General features: G+C 39.6%; 1 long non-coding RNA gene across 1 annotated transcript; it reads left to right on the top strand.

The window, feature by feature from the left end:
• The first annotated feature begins 3,024 nt into the window (after positions 1-3,024).
• LOC110595016 lies at positions 3,025-7,949 on the top strand. The gene is made up of 2 exons (XR_002481566.1): positions 3,025-3,060; positions 7,635-7,949. It is a non-coding gene; the product is annotated as an uncharacterized LOC110595016 (long non-coding RNA).
• The last annotated feature ends 580 nt before the right edge of the window (positions 7,950-8,529 follow it).

The following is an 8,529-nucleotide window of genomic DNA, read 5'->3' as shown; positions in this document are numbered from 1 at the left end:
TATTGCATTGGATATTCAAGGTCCATTATATGAGTGAGAACATGTGATATTCGGATTTTTATTTTTGTGAGAGGTCACTCAGTATTATAGACTCTAGTTCCATCCAGGTTGCAGCGAAATTCATGATTTTGTTCTTTTTTATGGCTGCGTAGTATTCCATCGTGTATATGTACCACATTTTTTTAATCCAGTCCTCTTTTGATGGGCAGCATGGTTGTTTCCAGGTTCTCGCTTTTGTGAACAATGCTGCGATAAACATACGTATGCAGGTATCTTTTTTATAGAGTGATCTGTGTTCTTCAGGGTATATTCCCAGTAGGGGGATTGCAGGGTCATATGGAAGGTCAATTTTTAGAGCTTTTAGGAATCGCCACACTGCTTTCCACAGAGGTTGCACTAGTTTACACTCCCACCAACAGTGTAGAAGTGCTCCCTTTTCACCACACCCTCTCCAGCAGCTGTTATTTTTTGAGTTGTTGATAATTGCCATTCTGAATGGAGTTAGGTGGTATCTCAGTGTGGTTTTGATTTGCATCTCCCTGATGATTAGTGAGGTTGAGCATTTCTTCATGTGTTTGTTGGCTGCTCGAATGTCTTCTTTTGTGAAGTGTCTGTTCATGTCTTTTGCCCATTTTATAATGGGGTTGTTTGTTTTCTTCTTTTCAGTACGCTTCAGTTCCTTGTAGATCCAGGATGTTAAGCCTTTGTCAGACTTAGAGTTGGCAAATACTTTTTCCCAGTCTGTAGGCTCTCCCTGCTCTCTTGATGGTTTCTTTGGCTTTGCAGAAGCTTGTCAGTTTAATAAGGTGCCATTTGTCCTCATAACATTTTAAAAGTATATTTCTGCCAGGTTCGGTGGCTCAGCCTGTAATCCCAGTGCTTTGGGAGGCTGAGGTCAGTTGATTGTCTGAGCCCGCGGGTTCTAGGCCCACCTGGGCCACTTGGCAAGACCTCATCTCTACAATAAAAATAAATAAATAAATAAATAAATAAATAAATAAAAGTATATTTATTTTTTTTTTTGAATTGGAGTCTCACTCTGTCGCCCATATTGGAGTGCAGTGGCCGCTCCCGGCCACCGCAGCCTCGACCTGCTGGGCTCCAGTGATCCTTCTGCTTCAGCCTTCAGAGTAGCCGGAATTAACAGGCATGCGCTATCACGCCCGGCTGATTTTTTGATTTATTGTAGAGATGAGGTCTCGCTGCCCAGGCGGATCTCGAACCCATGGGCTCAGGCAATCCACTCTCCTCAGCCTTTCAAAGGCATGGAATTACAGGCTGAGCCACCAAGCCCAGCTAAAAGTATATTTCTAAACTACGGTTCTTCTGTGCATTTCTTTTAAGTGATCACAAATTGTCCAAAAAAAAAAAATTCCAGTGTATTTGTTGAAGAAACATGAACCTATGGAGGTCAAACCCATGTTCTTCATAGACTGACAGTACAGTGAGCAAAACAGATATGGAAATAACAAGACATTATAATCTTGAATAACCCTATTTGGAAAACAGTCAAGCCAAAATAATTATGAATATAATAAATCAACATAAAGTGTATGAGATAAATATAAAATTAGATTGAGCTGACAACAGTACAGAGTGGAAATATTGAGCACTATTTATATACTCAATGTGTGAAACTCCAAGTGATAGTATTTTGATTACACTTCCACACAAATGGTGACTTGAATGTAAAATATGAAACATTTTTCCAACATTTATGTAGTGGTTTGAGCAAAATGTGAAAAAATAAAAGGTCATATCCAAAGATTTGATAATATATGTTTGTAAAATAATGTGACATAAGCTGGGCTCGGTGGCTCAGCCTATAATTCCGTGCCTTTGGGAGGCTGAGGTGAGTGGATTGCCTGAGCCCGTGGGTTCGAGACCCGCCTGGTCAGTGAGACCTCATCTCTACAATAAATTTTAAAAAAAAATCAGCTGGGCAAGGTATCGCATACCTATAATTCCGGCTACTCAGAAGGCTGAGGCAGAAGGATCACTGGAGCCCAGCAGGTCGAGGCTGCGGTGGCCGGGAGCGGCCACTGCACTCCAGTCTGGGTGACCGAGTGAGACTCTAACTGAAAAATAAATAAATAAATAACCTGACATAAATTCCTAAATTTGGAATTAATGTGTGTCAAATATAGAAAGGTAAAATGGTATTAAAAGCAATATTAGTCAAACTGCATGATACCACAAAAGAAAACACCTAAAAGCAGTGAGGAGCAAGGCATGGTGACTCAGGACTTTTCCCAATACACTGGGTGACTGAGGTGGGAGAATGTCATGAACCCAGGGGTTTGAGAGCAGCATGGGCAACACATACCTATAAAAATTAACAAAAAATTTGTTGAGTGTGGTAGTGCATGTTGTCCCAAGGTACTCAGGTGACTTAGTGGAAGAATTGCCTGAACCCATAGGTTGAGCCATAATTATGCCACTGAACTCCAGCCTGGTTGGCAGAGAGATGCCACTGAAAAATGTGTATGTATTTAAATTATAAATAGAAGTATATAAATGAATATAAATTAAAATTATAAAACAAAACTACACTAAAAGCACTAAGTGTATTCCCAAAACTTGTGTTTTCTTGAAAACAGGGAAACTAGTATTAATAGTGCTGATAGAAAGTATTATTAAAGGTAGAATTGGATGTGTTTAAAGAATAGGAAAAAGGAGAAATATTTTCCAGATAAAATACCTGAGAGATTTGATTACCAAGAGCAACTTCTAAGAAGCATACTCTGAGAAGAAAAAGTCATACTTCTGTTAGAAAATATAATGGAAGTGAAAGTGTAAGGGACATAATGAGGGAGAATCAACTTATGGTGGATACTCAGTTACAAACATTGTGTCGATGGCAACATCAGATTTTAAAATATTTAGATAGAATAAAAGTGTAGTTCCACCCATTGTCTTTAAATATAACAGAATTCTGTGCTTCCTAAATGACAAATGAATCATCTCGTTTTTAGAACATTATCCATCACTGACTTAATTTGTGATGGACCAGCCGGACTCGGTGGCTCAGCCTGTAATCCAGTGCTTTGGGAGGCTGAGGTGAGTGGATTTCTTAAGCCCGCACAGGTTTGAGACCCATTTGGGCAACTTGGCGAGACCTCATCTCTACAATAAATAAAAAACTAGCCTCGCATGGTAGCGTGTGCCTGTAGTTCAAGCTACTTGGAAGGCTGAGGTAGAAGGATCACCAGAGCCCAGCAGTTCGAGGATGTGGTGGCTGGGGTCGGCCATTGCGCTCCAGTCTGGGTGACAGAGTGAGACTCCAACTCAAATTAAAAAAAAAAATTAAAAAAAAAAAAAAAATATATATATATATATATAAATATATATGTGATGGGCCTTCCATTGCATATAATATTGGTTACTCTTTTAGCAGAACTCATTTGTAATTAAGGACTTACTGTGCATAGGACACTGACTTCAATGCTCTGAACAGTCTGAAGGGCTGGGTCATCTTTGCCTAACATGGGTGAGGAAGACCTGCAAGAAACAAATACACTGGAAGACAAAGTCTCTGCACATGTGTAAGCTTCAGTCTCCAGTGAGAAACAGTAGGTCACTACTTCTCTTCCAGCACTGTGGCTTGATCGTATAGTACATTTACATATATGGCTTACTCTCCTTTTAAATTTTGTATTTCCTGGATTCTCAATCTTTTTAAAAAGTCATTATCACACTGCTTTACTTTCCTAATCCTTGTTACGTATACTATCATCCTATTTTTTTCAGATTTTTATGGATTTCCAATCTAAATCCATAAAAATTTTCTTTTGTGCAAAAAAAAAAATTTTTTTCCTTCAGTATAAAAATAGCTGGAGTCTGTATCATTATCCGGCTCAATTGATAAACTGATTAGAGAATATCAACTTAATAATACCATTTAAACTTTCTTCCCAAAATGTGTTTTTATTACTTTTTATTTCTATTATTTTTCAGAAATATTATATACTACCTTATCATTTGATTTTTAAATGTATAATTCCTTTCTAAAAGTGTCACAATATCATTTTAATCTGCTAACATGATCATATGAGTTTCTCACTGATTCTGTTAATGTGACTAATTGTATTGATGGATTCCCAAATGCTGAATCTCCTATTCATTCATGTAAAGGGAGATCGATCATGATGTAATGTTGCAACGTGCTGGCACAATGTTTCTAATAATTTTTACATTTCTACTCAAATGTGATTTTTCTACAAAGAATGGATATGAAATCCTTAGTATGGAATAGAAATTGTGTGTTGGCATTGTCCTCATCCTGGAAAACCAGGTTTTCTATTCTAATCTATTTCTTTTTCTTTCATCTATTATTTTTGTTTTAAAATTTAGGGTGCATGTATAGTTTGGGTACCTTTGTTGATATTATGTCCTCCCACTCCCATAGCTATGTTCCAGTACTGTCACTTTCTGATAGTATTCTGAATAATGTTCAGGGTCAACTTATGACTGAATTCACATAGTACTCAGCTCTTTGTTATGTGATACATCACTGAGAATTTTTTTTTTTCTTGGAATCCTTTTCACCCAAGTGGGATTATAATAGCACTCTCATGGTCACCGCAGCCTCAACCTGGTGGGCTCAGGCAATCCTTCCACCTCAGCCTACCATGAAGCTGAAACTACAGGTACAGGCCACCAAGCCTGGGTAATTTTATTTTTTTCATTTATTGTAGAGAGAAATTCTTGTCAACTTGCCCAGGGTGGTTTCAAGCCCTTGGCCTCAGGCAGTCTTCTCATTTCCACCTGCCAAAGTGTTGGTATTACAAGTGAGAGCCACCATCCCTGGCACAATCACTTATATTATAAACTCGAAATCCATTCAAGTTCCTGCAAAGTAAATAGCCTTTGTTTCTTGGTTTTCTTTTTTATTATTATTCAGTGTCTCACTGTCACCTGGACTGGAGTACAGTGGCACTCTCATTGTCACCACAGTCCTGATCTGCTGGTCTCCGGTGATTCTTCCACCTCAGCCTTCCAAGTAGCTGGAACTACGGGCATGTTCAATGATGCCTGGCTAATTTTGGTTGTATTATAGAGATGAGGTCTCACCAACTTACCCAGGCTGATCTCAAATTTGTGGGCTCCCAAAGAGCTGGGATTACAGTGGGCCATTTTAACCAACCCTAGTAAGTATTAATTGCTCCATAAGTTATTTTTTTATTAACACATTCACCGTATTGACTGCATTTGAAGAAAATGGTGTGAGAGACTGGGCTCAGTGTCTCAGCCTGTGTCCCAGCACTTTGGGAGGCCAAGGTGAGTGGATTGCCTGAACTCGTGGGTTTAAGAACAGCCTGAGCAATTTGGTGAGACCTCGTCTCTCCAATAAATCAAGAAATTAGCCAGGTATCGTAGCACACCTTTAGTTCCAGCTACTTGGAAGGCTGAGGTGGAAAGATCGCCAGAGCCCAGCAGGTCAAGGCTGTGGTGACTGGGAGCGTATCACTGCACTCCAGTCTCAGTGACAGAGTGAGACTCCAACTCAAAAAAACAGATAAAACACACTAAGAAACCAAGACAATAGAATTTTAAAAGTAAAACAGGACATATATGGAATAAAACATTATTATATATATAAATAATATATACATGTGGATTAAAACATCAAAAGTAAAACAGGACTATATATATATATATATGTATGTATGTATTTATACTTTTTTTTTTTGAGTTGGAGTCTCACTGTGTTACCTAGGCTGGAGTGCAGTGGCCATTCCCGGGTTCCAATAATCCTTCCGCCTCAGTCTTCCAAGGAGCCGGAACTACAGATATTTGCTACCATGCCAGGCTAATTTTTGATTTATTGTAGAGATGAGGTCTTGCCAAGTTGCCTGCGTGGCTCTTGAAGCCGCAGGTTCAGGCAATTCACTCACCTCGGCCTCCCAAAGTGCTGGGATTATAGGCTGAGCTACCAATCCCAGCTAACTACTTTGGTTTCTGTAGTTCAATGTCTACCATAATTTGGTTTAAGAAGGCCCTTTCATTTTATCTTCAAACAGATGAATGATGTTACTTTCTTTCTTTTTTTTTGAGTTAGAGTCTCACTCTGTCACCTAAGATGAAGTGCAGTGGCACACTCATAGCCACCTGAGCACTGATGTGCTGGGTTCTAGTGATCCTTTTGGCTCAGCCTTCCAAGTAGCTGAAACTATAGGTATGCACAACCACACCTTGCTAATTTTTGATATATTGCATAGATGAGGTCTTGCCATGTTGCCTGGGATGGGCTCAAACCCGTGGGCTCTAGCAATCCAATCACCTCGGCCTCTCTACATGCTGGGATTACAGGTTGAGCCATCAAGCCCAGTGATCTTTCCTTCTAAAACTGTTCTCCTTAGAAGCTACTATTGACAATAAATTCTCTCAGGTATTCTCTGTTTCCTTGGAAAGTATTTGAAATTACTTTTATTCATGAAAGATACTGAATGTTTAAGAGCAAGAGTTGTGAGACTCTGCTTAGCACACTCTGTGTCACTGCTGTCTGTATATGAGCTGTTGGGCTCCTAGAGCCAATCAAGGAAATCAGAGAAAGTGAATGTGCATATGACAAAAAAGGGGAGAGGAAAGGGTCTCAGTAACTATTACACTTGAATAACGTAGCAAAAGGAAACAAACCAGCAAGCGTAAATTTACGCAACTATGAGTGTATATGTATATATTTTATCCTAACAAGTATACTCTAAAAATCAAATAGTAGCTGTCACACTCTTGAACAAGGAAATGCAGGGCTTCCAAGATGGCGGCCATGGACTGAAGCAGACAGAGTTTCGGTAATTAATGAAACAAAAGAAAACGTTCTACCTGGCTAGGGGCAGGGCGATAAAACTATCATGGTAATTTAGTTTCTAATCTTAGCCCTAGGGGAAACAGCTTTCGGGAACAAGAGCGGACTACCCAGTCTACCAGGAAATAGAAGTTAAAAAATATCTAGAAAGAAGTAAAACTTAGAAAGACAGAGAGAAATAATTCTGCTATGCACTTTCCATCAGGTGTATTGAGATTTACTTATAAGTTTTACTGCCATGTATGCACACTGGTCACTAATCACACGCCAATATCATAGGTATAACTGATATCCTATGTCAGAGGCGATCTTCCAGATGGGCCTTTACAGGCCTCAGCCATGTAGCTATAGATGTTGGCTCCCAACAGAAAGGGTCTCAAGATGTACCACACCAGAGGAGTTAATAGCAGATGACTTAATGGAGGGGAGTATTTCCAGCCCAGTGTCAGGTGACTAGAAAGAAGACACAGAAGAGGCTGAGTGTGGTGATTGATGCCTGTAATCCCAGCAGTTTGGGAGGTTGAGATGAGAGTATTGTCTGAGTCCAGGTATTCAAGACCACGCTCTATGATAAATCAAAACATTAGTTAGACATGGTGCCACATTCCTGTGATTCTAGGGACTCAGGAGGCTAAGGGAGAAGGATTGAGCCCAGCAGGCAAAGGCTGCAGTGACCATGAGCCTGCCACTGCACTCCTGCCTGGGTGACAGCAAGACTGACAATAAGAAAAAGACACCAAATCAGCAGTGTCAAAAAATAATTCAGCATTACACAAGCTGGCAGAAGTGTCCTGATTACAAATTGCTTTTCAATCTTTTATAACAGGGACCTTTCTACTACTGGGCACTAAATCAAAAGCATATAGCTGAGGTAAAATGGGTGCCATATGGAAACATTTTGAGAAAAATGAAAGTGTAAAAACATCAGACAGAAATTAAGATGTGTTTCTGAAAGTTGCATGAAGTGTCCAGCCTCTCCTACCTCTCCTCGTCTCTTCCGTCTCTGTCAACCAAAACAGCAAGACGATGCTCTCCTGTTTCAGCTCATCCTCAGCTTCTCATGGTGAAGATGGCAAGGAAGGAGAACTTTATGATGGCCCAATTCCATTTAATGAACAATAAAGATATACTTTCTACTTCATGATTTTCTTTTTTTTTTTTTTGGTTTTGAATTCAGTGGATACCTGTGCAGGTTTGTGACATGGGTATATTGTGTGATCGTGAGATTTAGGCTTCGTTAAACCCACCATCCAAACAGGGAAGATGGTGCCCAATAAGCAGTTTTTCAATACTTGACTCCCTCCCCCCACCTTCACTAGTCCTCAGTGTTTGCTATTCTCATCTTGATATCTCTGTGTACCCAGTATTTAGCCCCCAATTATATGTGAGAACATGCAGTATTTGGTTTTAACTTCTGGACTAATTTGTTTACATTTTTGTAAAACTACAATCTATAATACACATAACATAAAAAGTATGTTAGTATAGTGTTTGTATAGAATCCACATGTAAAATTAATGATGTTTCACATCTCTTGGTATCTTCAGTCTCTTACGTACAGCCACCAACTCGCTCTAAGAAAAATATTTACCAGGCTTGGTGGCTCAGCCTGTATTCCCAGCACTTTGGGAGCCCAAGGTGAATGGATTGCCTGAGCCTGTGGGTTTGAGACCCACCCGGGCAACTTGGCGAGACGTGTCTCTACAATAAATAAAAAATTA

This window comes from Carlito syrichta, unplaced genomic scaffold (genome assembly GCF_000164805.1).
Source record: "Carlito syrichta isolate Samal-C Ts95f unplaced genomic scaffold, Tarsius_syrichta-2.0.1 Scaffold214729, whole genome shotgun sequence".
NCBI classification, from domain to species: Eukaryota; Metazoa; Chordata; class Mammalia; order Primates; family Tarsiidae; genus Carlito; species Carlito syrichta.
The sequence above is the reverse complement of the archived record's forward strand: the minus strand, read 5'-3'. Positions and strand labels throughout refer to the sequence as shown.